The sequence below is a fragment of the Papaver somniferum genome, chromosome 4, assembly GCF_003573695.1.
Source record: "Papaver somniferum cultivar HN1 chromosome 4, ASM357369v1, whole genome shotgun sequence".
NCBI lineage: Eukaryota > Viridiplantae > Streptophyta > Magnoliopsida > Ranunculales > Papaveraceae > Papaver > Papaver somniferum.
The window spans coordinates 116,867,837-116,882,356 of NC_039361.1; the positions used below are offsets into that span (position 1 = coordinate 116,867,837).

A 14,520-nucleotide genomic window follows, 5' to 3' on the forward strand; every position below is an offset into this window, starting at 1 on the left:
CACGAGAATGATACAGTGGTGAGAGAAACACCAGTATGACACAGTACTTCACCACAAACTATGCATGTATCTTAACCTCAAGTGATTCATCCAGATCCTAGGCGCATTTCATCATCATTCTCGCCCTTCAACCCAAATGATGCCTGCCACACTGTTACACCACCACTACAACAACAACAAACATCTTATATGTTTGGAGGACTGAGTGTTTTCCAATCGCCTAGTGTTCTTCAACAAGTTTTTCCCCTTATGGAAATTTAGAACATATATTGGCGCATAGGGATATCCCAGGCCTTGGAGAATGGCTGACTCCAGGCACCGAAGATAACAATGAGCGAGTTGACGATGAGGGAGTTAACGATGAGCGACGTTAGAGAGATTGTAATTTTTAATTCTGCTACATTTGTAATTCTAGTTTAATCAATTAAAAATACGACGGTTTGTTTAAATGAAATTACATATGTTTAAAATTAAGCGTTTTACATTAGCTTTACTGAATTATATATGCTTAAAATTAAGCGTTTACATTAGCTTCATTGAATTACATATGTTTAAAATTAAGCATTTTACACTAGCTTCACTGATGAGAAGAAGTACTAGGTGGAACAACAAATACAAGGAAGAGGTTTAATTGTTCAACACTTTAAGGATTTCGAAACATTTTTCGAAACGAAAAGCCATATTTTTTCATCTTCGCCATTCAACCAAAGATCTTGTTACCATCTCAGCATCAGTTTCACCTCCTAATCTATATCGATTGGTTTGCATAGTTAAAGCTACAAACTCACTTACTTATTTCTTAATTGTATAAAAACTTTTTTCTATTTCACATATAGCACGACGACTCGGATTACGGGTGTCACTGCAGAACCCATCGTGAATAACCGCCCAAACATTCACCCATGGATAGTGTGCTGAAGCAAGCTGAGAAAAAAAACATATTTTCTACAAATAGATTCATCTTCTTCTTCAGTATACGGAGCTCGATGAACTAACAAGGGCTGAGACATCTTCTTTCAAAAAATTTGTTGAATTGAAGATCTGAAGATTTTTTTTAAGCTCAGGGAAAAAGAATAAAGAAGGTTAGAGGTGTAGAATGTGCGAATTTGGAGTTGGATGAGGAGTATATATAGAACTCAAATTCCTAACCGTTGGATGACAAGATTTTTCAGCCGTCTAGATTTAGCAGTTGGCGGTTTCGTGTCACACGCTAGAGGATTCACTTCATACGCTGGCGTGTGAAGGAAAAATGGCGGATTGGGGCGACACGCCAGCATTTTTGGTTCAACCGCACGGTTTTCCATCAAGAGCGCGTGAGATCTACTGGCTCACTCAACAAACCCTTAAATTTGTTTGTTTGGCCATCTGTTTTTCATATTTGTTGAGTCCATAGTGGGAGCAAAATGAACAAACTACAAGTTTTTTAAGTCCATAAGAACTGCTCTAACCCACTCATGGGTGGCTTAGACATGATTTATTTTTGAAAATTTATTGAGCATTTGATCGAGTGCAAGTGTATGTTTAGAAATCCGTTGGACATCTGCAGTTACTAGGTTAAGGCTAACTTTAGAATTGTGCAAGGTATGAAGGTAAATTTAGTAAATTATACCCAATAGTATATATATTTCGTACTATTCTTCTATGAAAATTTTAGGTTTACACGTTGCCAGTAAAGAGGTAGGGAGGATTTAATTTTTAATTTTTTTTTGATGGATTGGAATAGTGGTCTTGGACTACATCCTTAACACCTTAAAGAGTTATTTATGGCAATTACGGGTATTGAAACCCTACCTCCGCAATGAGAGGGAGCATAGGATTTAGTTAAACGTGTACAAATATTTATCTAAGGATGATTTAGGATGTTACTGAAAACAAGAGGATACCAGAGTTTCTATATCTTTTCAATCAGAAAGATTAGATACAAGAATCCGTGAATCTTAGTAAAGATTACTAAGAATAGTACTTGGACGATCTCAAAAATTAATATCCAAGATCAATCTAGTCGTATCCATATAATCGAATCGGAATTCTACAAGTATGAAACATGTTATCTATATTTCAAGATACGAATTCTACAAGAACGAGTCTCGTAATCGATTGCAATTAATATGGACTCGTCTACTATATTTGAATACGTACTACTTGTGTAATCCTATCATAAATATAAACAATATAATGCGTAAAAGGAAAAACACAAGGCACCAGCACTTCAACTGCTGAAAAACCTCGGGATCTCGTCTAGATTTGAACAATGAACTGTATTATGCCGCTACAGACACTAGCCTAATATCATAATTCGGACTAGAATGTAGTTGAGACAGAATTCACCCTCCAAGAAATTCAGCTGCATTTGTGCTCCTTATGTCTCTTGAACCTTGAAAATCTCTATGAAATTGATTCCTTAGCTAACGTCATTTACAAACTAAGAGTTGCTTCAGATTAAGTGAAGCCTAATATCATAATTCGGACTAGTCCAGGAGGGGTTATAAATGACGAATGAAGTCTGTTATAAAACATGATTTATCACGATTTTCATTTGTTATTCGAACCATTATTTATTTGGTGTGACTCTTTATAAATGACAAACAGAAAATGTTATTAAATATGACGAATAAAATTTGCGACTTAAAATCACTTACATAATATGTCATTAAATATCACGGTTATTGTAGGTAAATACAATACCAGTTAAGACCTGTTATAATCGAGGCATTTCCATAAAAATAAATGAATATTCCGCTATTTTCTGACTACTGATTCAGGTAGGTATTCCGATTTAGTGAAATTGAAATCTGGTCTCGGTTTGGTGTATTTGAAATTCGCCCAAATTCATAAAACAAAATTATGATTTTAACTGGATCTAAAATCAACTTTATTAATTATTTTTTCAAGAAAATAAAATATTTGAATATAAATCGAAAGATAAATAGCAATCCATAGTTGCATATTGGAAACTAAAATTGTAATCAATCAACTGTCACCTTGCACTCTAACTTGGTCACTCTCCTACAGGAATTACATAACCTTTTGGCGACTTAATCATGTCACAGTCTTCAAACATCCCCAAGACATCATCTCCATCGCACAACATCACTCTTGGATTATGCAGTCATAATTGTCACCAATTAGCAGCTTTAGAGTATCAATATATGCAAGTGTAACCGGTACAACGAAAGTGCTGTTGATAGGAAAATGAGTAAAGAGTTCAACTTCATGAGGGAACAAACAAACATGTTCTCCAATTTTCTCCTAACCACTCTCAAATATGGGAATGGCAGACATTTCTGGAGTCCTACATAATTCACATTTCATTCAGCGTTTGTTTACCAAGAATTCAAGCAAAATCTAAGAAGCGGTAGGCAAACGCAGAACTGAGTAAAAAAATAATTTTATTAAAGGTGAAATGGATGGTATACCTCAAAATAAATCGAATCTTAAGTTTTGGTGGAACACCATCACCAAAAAAATCAGCTTCTTCAGCCATTTTGCAGAGGACTCTACGTACAATATCTCCCAAATACATCCCAGAAATTTCTTCTCAAAATCTGTTGCATTAATGAAGGATACGACATTTAAAAGCACTGAAAATACAACAGTTAATTGTAAATAAAGAAAAAAAGAGGTCCATGCTTTACCTCTAGCTTATGTACCAAACTGATCACTTAAAGAAGAATAAGCATATTCGGATTAGGATAAAGTGATAACAGCGAAGGCTACATACCATCTCTCTTGATTTAGGTAGGAGACCATGCCTCTTAGGAATGGTCTACATATACTGCATTTTTTCCAGTTAGTTCCCAAAATAACTGCAACTGCAACTGCAACATCATTATCGAAGCATTTGCCTACAGCTTATGTACCAAGTGTATCATTCACCTGCATCAACGATGCTAATTATAAATTGCATCTGAAGTACCTGATACAATACTAGGATCAGATCCTAGTATGCAAAGATAGCAATAGCAAAAAGAAACTCTAAACCAAAAAGAAAAAATGACTTGCCAAAGCAAAAACACGCATATCTATGTCATGCCTGTCTAAGGCAGCAACACACATATCTATGCCCTTCTGTCTTAGGCTTTAGTTAGTTCCACCAGCACATCTTTATCAACCTAGCACAAGGGATCAAAAGAATCATTATCAGAAAATAAAACTGTAAAGGAAGTCCAAGTACGAAATTAAAAGCACAAAAACAAGCTCCATAACATTGATGAGTTAACTGAAGTAATGATGTTACAATGTTGCCTAGTCATTTCATGTAATATTGTACGTCTTGTAAAGAAGGTGGCCAAAGCTGTTGGTGCTATGCAAATAAAAGAAATCAAAACTAAAAGAAGACATGTAAAGAAGGTGGCCAAAGCTGTTAGTGCCATGCAAATAAAAGTAATCAACACTAAAAGAAGACGCAAGTGTAAAGTTGTGAGTTCGCCGAAGTGCTGCTAAGAGACAGTCGTCCTACTGCATTGAATAGGCAACTAAAACAATCGCACCCGACATTTGTGTGCACAAGCACAAAATACTGCATCATTCCACATAGTAAACATGCAAGCTAAACCAAACGTACTCTAACAGGCAAGCTTGTGTTGGCATTGACAAAGCCCAAAACACAAAAATAATGTGAATAAGCAAAGAACGGAGACTCAGCCATACTCTTACTTCAACTACAGTCATATATGCATGACTAAAGTATGCAAATCACTTTAGTTGGCAATTAAAATTCTGCAGTCATAATGCGTTATACAAGTTTGCACTCATTTTGCTGAAACTATCAAGTATCCAAGGGGCAAGGAAAATATGCTATTTGGCCAAGTGTTAACAATGACATACAGAACTGTATAATTAAATTAATGCAGTACTTATTCCTTCCTTCTCCGACGGTGGAGTCAGTACTAGTTTCTGAATAGTTTATTCATCAGTTAGTTCATCAGACTGAATTAATCACTAGGACGTGCAATATTACGCACCACGGCCGATACCAGTAATTCACAAGTTGACTACTGGTACACCGGATAATGTACATCAACTTTCCTGGCTATAAATAAGCCTGGATATATATCTAAACAGAGAAATCAAGTTAAATCCGACAGAGAAACAGAGATGCTTCAGTGCGCAAGAGTTTTCCTGCCAAAGAAAAACAACAGAAACGCACTTTACCCAGTCTGATATCTTATTAACTAGGTAGGCTTTCAATCAAAACAGTTATCGTTTAAAATAACGAGTTCTTATGTAATGCTTGCAACACTCCAGATTCCGGTGTTAGATACCGTTGCAAGTAGTGCAATTACATCCTTCTGTTTACACTTACTCTCCTTCCACATACACCTAGCATAGCACACACTCCTACTGTCAACTCACAAGATTACCGGAATTTCATATCATTTTACTATTGCTTCTCTTCCTAATCTTATAAGATCACTCAATTTCAATAAAGCTAGAGTGGAAAGGCAACTTGGCAAGGCAGTGTCCATGTAGTTATAACCTAGATTTGGATAAAAAAATTCAATAATGAAACATAAATAAAGAACAAAATCAACAGATTACAGAGTCCATAATTAGGCACCAAGATATAAAATCCACCAAATCAAGCAAAGTAGACCTTCTCTAACCAATTTCCCTAATAAAAAAAAACAACAACTAGGTCTGAGCAATTCTGAAAACAGATTTAGAAACCCATTCATGCAATAGAACTAAACTCAATCATTCTTTTAACCTAAACAAATTTATCAAAGAAATATCTTTGCATCTTATTTTATTTATTTTTGGTATAATTTTGGTTTCCCAAAATCAATTTTTTTTTGGTACCAGACAGAAACTTAAGCAAGATCTAGATTCAGAAATGAAAAGGATCGGAAACTTACTCGATACCTTCTTCTTCTTATGAACTATAGATGAATTTGATACATTCTTCTCCTCCTCTTAGGTTAGTCGAACAAAAAAGATTGAGATAAGTTTGTAGAGTAATTTCAGAATCCCCATTTAACAAAAAAATCTCAGAATCCCTTGATTATCGATAGAAAAAAAGGAAACCATCTCTTTTGGTTTTGGGTTTATCGGAATAAGACCGATATGGGACCTATATCGCACCGTATGTAACAGACTAGTGGCAACTAAGCAGGTGGCTAACCATTTTCAACTAATAAAAACGTGGCATTAATATGTGGTTAGCTATTCTTGGGTGTGTAATAGAATATTAGTGGTGGGCGTATTTAAACTTGAAAGATTTTACGGATTTATTCCGTTATTTAATGGTTTAACGTTAAATCACACACCTTGTAATTTATCACGTTTGAGAATGACAGTTTATTGGCGTTAAATGATGGGTCCTATTATTTTTATGTTATATGACGGAATTTGTTCGTAAAACCTTATTCACGCAATTAATCTATCATTTAAAAACGTGATTAATAGCCCTTTCTGGACTAGTGTTTGATTTTCCTTTAGACCAAATAGATCAAGGCTTGGAAATATGTTTGCAATAAACAAAGCTAGCAAACCTCAAAAATCTGGAACATTTACACTCAGTCAGCTGAGAAGTATGGAATATTAACCCCCTCTAATAAACAATCTCAAACTAATCAATTAAGAATAGTTTTCAGATATCTATCTTGAGGAATCACAAAGTCTGAGACGAAGAAAAATTTGTGATTTTTATCTATCGTGCTCCTGAAAGATATCACTAAGACCTCGGTAAAAGAAAGAGCAAGATCAGGATACACGAACTATCAAGGAAAATATAGTCGGACCTGGATTCACGTATCCCTAAGTGAAGTATTTTAGTCATAAACCTAATTACGTTTTCCACAAAAAGATAGGTTCATAGAGGACGACTCTTACAATCAACTAGGACACATAAGTGTCAGGGATTGAATTTCTCAATTGAACGAGTCCCTTCATTTATAGATTTTCAAGAATGAGGGTTGCTTAGAATTCAAGCTAAGATAACTTGAGATCACGCAAATAATTTATCTGTTTAGATGAAACACCTTTTTTTTTGTACAGATGTATAATAATAGTTATTTTTATCATTGTTATTTATTGCATTTTATTTTATTTATTTCTTACAAATGTATAGTAATAATTATTTTTATTATTACTATCTATTGCATAAAGAAAGAGTATTACATTAACTAGTTGGAAGCTAAGCACCGACAACGTACTACTACATTAATTGAACAGGTTGCCGTGATAGCCAACCAGCGAGCCTCATGGGTAACCTAGACAAGGAGCCGAAACGGATGCGGGGGATGAGATTGTGTCACAAGGAGGCCAAGCTAACTCTACCTTCCATGTTAATTCCTGCAATATTACGCCATTGGGGACTCGAACCTGGGACCTCCTAGAGCGCATGAAACTTTGGGAAATGGGGATGACCAGCTGAGCTAGGTAATTGGGGTATACCTAGATTAATGTTATCTAGGTATACCTAGCTGAATCTGGGACCTCCTGCAAAAAAAATATTATCTACTTTATAATAAAAAAAAAAGTTTATTTAGTTGAAGTTATTGTAATAAATATCCTCGCTGGATTGGGGTGTACCTAGATTAATTAGGGTATACCTAATGAGACAAATTCCAGGTCATTATGAAGTAAAACACAATACCCCTTAACCAATTATTTTCAAAATGGTTAATCTACCCTTGCTTAATTTACACTAAAAAAATTGATTAGGTTAATTATTTTAGTTAGTTAATTAGATGATTAAAATTCTGAAATTAGGTTTTATTAATATTGAATTCATGGATTATGGGTTATGATTTTTGAGGATTTTTTTTTTGTTGAGAATTTCTTTTGTAGAAGACGGAAATGAAAGCACAAAAGCCAAACACTTCTAAAAGGGGGATTGCAAAGTTACTGAGTAATTTTATACTCAAAATTAAAGAAAAAATCAACACTTTCAATTCTGAAAGTATAAAAAGTCGGCAGAGTCGACAAATTAGGAAGATAACGACTATTGGTAGCCGACATACTTGTAATAAATATCGATGTCGACTTTATTATTTTTGAGACATAGGAGATGTGTTGTAACTGCTTCACTAGTCGGCATCTTATTAATTTCTCAACCTGCCGGCTTATTAGTCGGTATTGAAGTAATATTGGAACAAAACGACCCTGGATTAGCCGGCATGCTGTGTAGTTTACAACCTTGCCGACCTTTAGTTATACCCAACAGAAGAAAAAAATCCAGAAAGATGTAATCCACTTTATTCATGCAATATTGGTTACTACATTGATTGAAACATAAAATCTAACTCCTTGTCGTAGGAATCATGGATGCACTTAGCACGTGCATCAAGCCTTTGAACCCCTAGGAGACCCAAGTGGATGAGTTATACTCTCGTGAGGGTTTACATAGAGATATACCCACAAAATCTACACAAAAACTTCTAAAAAACCATCAATCTTCGTCGGAGGAATCATATTCCAATTCACCCACCATGAACTCCGGAGCATACTCCGTAATTTTGGATACCATGAAGTGATAGCTTTCATCAAATGCGAATGCTTCCCCATTTTCCTCCAAGTAGCGCGCTTTCACGACTTTGTTCTACAAAAACACGACACAAACTTACTTTGTTAGTGGTGTTTAATTTGGAAGATCAAACAACATGGATTACGAAAAATAAACCACAAAAATACTTACAAATTGTTCAATGGACAAGCTAAATTGGCTAGCGTTCAAAATCCGATGTTGGATATCTAAATAAGCAAGTATCGCAGTTTCGATGATTTGGTGCCTATCATGGATTTGTTGAACACTTCTTCCATTCGGATTCCCAAAATCTTGCCTATATTTGTTATATATTTTTGTCCAAAAGGTTTCGGCATCTACCCTTACGGAGGACTGATTTTTAATTTGAGTTTCGGCGTACCATGCTTTGGTGATGGATAAATCTTCACTTGAATCAAATGAGCCATTGTTGTATGTAGAGGTATTTGGAGAGTTAGAAAGAGTAGATGATGATATGAGCTTTGGAGACTGTATGTAAATAGGTGTGTGTTGTTTTGTACAGAGAACTAATGTATTTATAGGATGATTCCCAAATCTGGCCGTTGGGGTAGTTAATCAATGCAGTTGTACTTGTAAAATTTTGAATTTTGAACTCTCCCGACTAGGTTTTTGTTTCCCCCATATGCCGACCATTTTTAGTCGTAAGGGTCATAATTTTGTTACCTGACATATTCTGCTGCATATAGTCGGCAAGATATTTGTTTATTACAATGGCGACTAACATATAGTCGGCTGGGTCGTAACATTGTTAAGCTGACAACTATTGGCAATTTAACACACAGAAAAAAGTCATATTCATTGAACATTAGTCGGCGCGATAGTGATTTAGGAAAATGCTGACTAACACCAGGTCGTCTAGGTCGCAATTTTCTTACCCTGACGACTACTAACTTTTTCACACACAGATAAGGTCAGTTCCAACTGCCTGTTAGTCGACATGGTAGTGGTTTAATCTAATGACGACTAAAGTATAGTCGGCTAGGTATTAATATTCTTAAAGTGACGATCCTGGTAACTGCACCATGTCTGCTATCAGAGTCAGCAGTATGCCAGTTTACAACCTTGCCGACTCTGGTTTAGTCGGCACTGTAACTAAGCGAAACATTCATTCAACACCCTGCTGGATAAATTATTGAAATTTAACATATCTAAACAAACCATTCATTCAACAACCAGAAATCCAACATTTGTCCAAAATAAGAAAATATATGTCCCATAAACCTTTAAAAAATATTTTCCTCAACCATTAACCTTGACATAATGTCTAACACATAAAGAAACAAACTAGAAATTCATTCACTCACGACCACGACCACGACCACTACCACCACCACGGCCCCGTTTAGCATTTTCGCGACGACCATTACCACTTATACGGTTACGAGGCCTCTTTTTTTCAGCATTGGCTCGCTGGAATATTTCGGTGGCATCTTCATTGTAAACATTCTTAGCATAGTCAATGTGCTTAGTTTGATCTTCCATCGAAAAAGGCTCTCCTATATGGTCAGAAAATAAAGATGATAGAAAATGTGTTACACTGGCATGGGATCAAGTTGGCACTCTTCTTGATGAGAGGGTGGTCTTGGCGTTAGGAAAACAAAGGATGTTAATAAAGCCCTAATGATGAAACTTCCTTGGAAAATTCAAGCTGCAGACACTGAAATGGCTAGATTTTTCTTATCAAAATATAAGGACACGAAAGGAAATTGGATATCTTATTACAAGCAATCCTCAATCTGGCTTGGAATTAAATGGGTAATTCAAGATGTTAATGATTATACTGGATGGAGAATAGGGTCTGGTACTAAAATGTCAGTCTGGAATGATGTATGGATTCTTGAATGTGCGATTATTAAATACTTTCCTGATCATTAATTCATTAAGCAAAATCCGAATTTGAAAGTCTGTGATCTAATAGTTGAGAATCAATAGGTAATCCCGGCTACAATGATGGAATTTTATTCTGTTGATCAACTTCCTCCTTGTCATTCTGGTGATGATATTATCATTTTCTGACCATTGAGGAGATGGTTGTTTTCTGTCTGTAATGCTATTGAAAAGATCAGAACAAAAATGCCTAAGTTGAAGTGGTACAAGAAGATCTGGAGCTCCTATGTCCTTCCTTCTACAGCTAGTAATGTCTGGAAAATTACTAGAGGGGTCTGAACTAATGATGAGAATTTGAAGAAAAGAGGTATCAATTTGGCTTCCAAATGTTTCATCTGTCACAAAAATCAAGATACTATGGACCATCTCCTATAGCATTGTGACTTTTCTGAAATAATTTGGAACTGGCTGGGAGGTATATTTTCTTTTCTGAATCCTTTCTATTTTAAATGCTTGATAAATATTTGTACACACAAAAATCCTGTGATTCAGGAACTTTGGTTGATAGCTAGCTTTAATGTTATCGTAAGTCTGTGGTTGATGAGAGATGAAATATACTAGACTTGACATTGAAAATTTTAAGAGAAGGATTATTCACAAAGTACATGAATGTGAAATAAGGCTTAAAAGAGATATGTGGAATACTAGCTATGATCTTCAAATCCCGAATTTTTTTGATATAGCTTGCAGAAAGGCCAAAACGGTCTCTGTTTTAGAAGTTTTCTTTCGACTAACAATTGCTCCTGATATTTTAATTTGTTGTGAAAGAGCATCCAGAGGAAATCCAGGTCTTTCTGGATTTGGTTTTGTGATAAGGAATCACATCGGTGAATTCATTTTTGCACTGTCAGATGTGTCTGGGTGTTACAACAAAGTTCACTAATGAAGTTATGTTTATTATATATGGTTTGGAATGGGCAGTAGATCATCATTTCCTCAGAATTTTTCTTCAATCAGATTCTTCTACAATGATTATGGCCTTCACGAACAATAAGCTTCCCTGGATTGTGTGGTCAAGGTAGATAAAGATTTGTTCCAAACTGAAATCTCTCTAGTTTAAGCATGCTTACAGAGAAGTAAATTTCTCTACTGATTTTCTTGCGAAAAAGGTGTTCATCTTGCTAAAGGTCAGGTGATGCAATTCAATTCTCAACCTAGTAATATGCTTATGACTAAACACCCTGATGGTATCTATTTTAGGTTTACTTAATGTATCTTAGTTTCTTTTTGTATTTTCTGGATAATGGGACTTTTGGATTGTCGTCCTTTTTTTTTGGATCTAGTGTCCTGCAACTTGTGTCATTTTTTGGTGATTAATAAAAGTCTGGGTTTTTTTAATAAAAAAAGTTTTTTTTTTTGCGTTCATTCTCTAAAGAACAACATGAGCGACCTTACTCTAATCACAAGAGAAGGATTTTCTTGGACATTAACAAATTTACTCGCCAGTTATGCATAAAGTAGATTTGTATCCCAATATTTTTCTCTCTTCTCGCCAGTTAAGAACAAAGAAGTTATAAACAACGATCCTACAGTTAGACGCACTAAGATATAAGATTTTCGTGAGAAAAATAATCATCGGAAAAGACTATTCTCTAGGCCGGTTACGAACAAAGAGGACAATTCATGCGATATGAATCGACATAAGAATTATGTCTTCCCTAGCCATGTACAGACGTAGAGATTAAATTTCACGAACTTATTCCCAGTAAGTTATCCAATCAAGGAGGAAAGTTAATTCCTCGATAACATCTTACAGAGTCCTTAGTAGTATATTCGCAAAGTATAATCGTGGAGGGATCAATACTGCAATTCTCAAATAGTTTACTCCTCATTGGCCAGTGACGAATAAAAATAGTTAAGTGCTTAACCTGTGAGAACAAGTGAGATATCCGTTCTAATCATCATAAATATAATAGCAAAGAACAAGTCTCAGAAAGTAAGCAATACATATATATAATCAATAGAGATTAAGTATTACGAGTCATCTTCCAAAAGTAAATTTAACTAAATAAACTTTAAACATGCAAGATGAAAGTATTTGGAACATCTTACGTAACACATAAAAACTACTCCAAAAGTTAGTGTTCCTCCTTAAACAGTAAGAATAAAAAATCCTACAAGGAGCTAACTAGTAATAATAAAGAAAAACATATAAAAAAATTGAAAAAAAGAATCATACTTCATTAACCTCTTCATACCTTTCAAGTACCCCGACATAAAAAGCGTAATATCCTTGAATATTTTTAAGTGGAAAGGCCATGTTCGTGTGTTAGTACTCCAACCTTGCGATTAACAGTGTGAACAAATTCCATGGTTGTTCTGCATACTGAGATGAACTTCTTTGATTTTGAATCATGATCTTTTGTTTATCAAGGATTATGGCTTGATCGTCAACCAGGTTATTTAATTGCAATTGAAGATTTGCAATTTCAATCTTAGAATTATTACAGGTGTTAACCAGATCCTTTACGGTTTCAACGTAAAAAGAGTTTTGTTCATTTATACTTTAGACACCTTTTTTCTGGAAGATCCACTCACTGGGGTTTCTTCCTTGCAATCCTCTTTATCAAGAAAAATTGTTTCATGGGGTCTATTTGAGATGCCCATCCTTGCTAAGTAGGAGAATAGTTGAAGGAATGCAACCAGCTATATACCTTTTCATAGTCAAGAGTTGGAAGAGATTTAAGAAACCAATAACTTCTTTAAGAAGGAAGCTGCCGAGGTTCCCTGAAGAGATACATGAACCAGTCACCAACAAGTGGTTCGTGGACCGTTCAAGCAACATGCAAAATAATTTTACATCCAAGGACCAATCATAAGATAAACTTCTTTAGATCATCATTACCAACACTTAAGTTTCTTTCATATATAAAATCAAAATTATGATTAGATGATGATCTAAGAGCATAATTCTCACATTAGCTTGCGAATAGAGCTCCCGTGAATCCGGTTCTTGTCTCTTGCTTAGGAGATAGATAGGGAGGGAGAAAACTATTAGAAACATAATATGAATTGATACCTGGATTAAGTCACTATATTTTGGACTCATAATGTGGTCCCACCAAGTAAAAATACTTTGACTCTATTAATTGTGTTCATAAATACACCGAGAAAATGAGATCCAAAGGGTTGGAGCAAGGATCGACAAATAGATTTCTTTTCAGTATTTAAGATAATCGACGAAGTAAGTTTTTGATTTGCGAGCTTTTATTGTAGTTGCGAACAATAGCAAATGTACCACGAATAGAAGTGGCGTTCAAGGAGACATCAAAAATGCTACCACTCCAGTTCCAAAGAGCAGATTTGGGTGGCTGTAATCAACTGTATTTGGCTTATATGGTCAATAAGAAACAAGAGTCGCTTCGACTTTGATCTTATTCCAACCTGCTACAAAATTGAAACTGCTAATTAGTTAATCAGGTAGGCTGGGAAAGGGTCATATATATAATCAAATGTCTGAGTTGTGCATTTTTAGGTTTTTTAGGATCGATGGTAAGGAAGTTAGGGCACCAAAGATCATTGAGGTAAACTGGTCTCCCCCTCTCTATAGATGGTTGAAGGTCAACGTAGATGGGTGTTCTCTTGGTAATACGAGTCTTGCTGTGGAATTGTATTTCGAAATCATAACAATGTAGTTGTTGGGTGTCTAGCGCAATCTATTGGAATTGATAACTTGGTTTATGCAGAATTTTGGGGAAAAATTTATGAATTCGGGATTGCTTGCACTAGGAGAATGTCTCGCTTATGGTTTGAATGCGACTCGATGCATGTTATTAAGGCACTTTCATACCCTTCTTCGATGTCGTGGAAACTAGCAGCTCATTGGAAAAATTGTTTAAGACTTTCATCTTCGTTTCAGTTTAGATACTTCCACATTTATAGAGAGGGTATTGCGGTGGAATTGTTGGCGAAATGGGGAGGTTCTACAAGTTCTCAATGGTGGGATGAGCCTCCTTTGTTTATCTTAGGGAAGGACAGGTCAAGTCTATCAACATATAGATTTTGATGATTGTATTTTGTTTCATTCTTTTTCGTTCCCCTTTCTTCTTCTTGTGAGGTTTTGGCGTAGTCTCCCTAATTTTGTTTTATTGCCTTTATTTTAAAATAGTTCTCCTCGTGATCTT

General features: G+C 35.3%; 1 long non-coding RNA gene across 1 annotated transcript; it reads right to left on the reverse strand.

Moving 5' to 3' along the window:
- Nucleotides 1-2,848: 2,848 nt before the first annotated feature.
- LOC113276411 lies at nt 2,849-3,976 on the reverse strand. The gene is made up of 3 exons (XR_003324374.1): nt 3,722-3,976; nt 3,417-3,545; nt 2,849-3,292 (listed from the first exon to the last, which is right to left on the reverse strand). It is a non-coding gene; the product is annotated as an uncharacterized LOC113276411 (long non-coding RNA).
- Between the last annotated feature and the right edge of the window lie 10,544 nt (nt 3,977-14,520).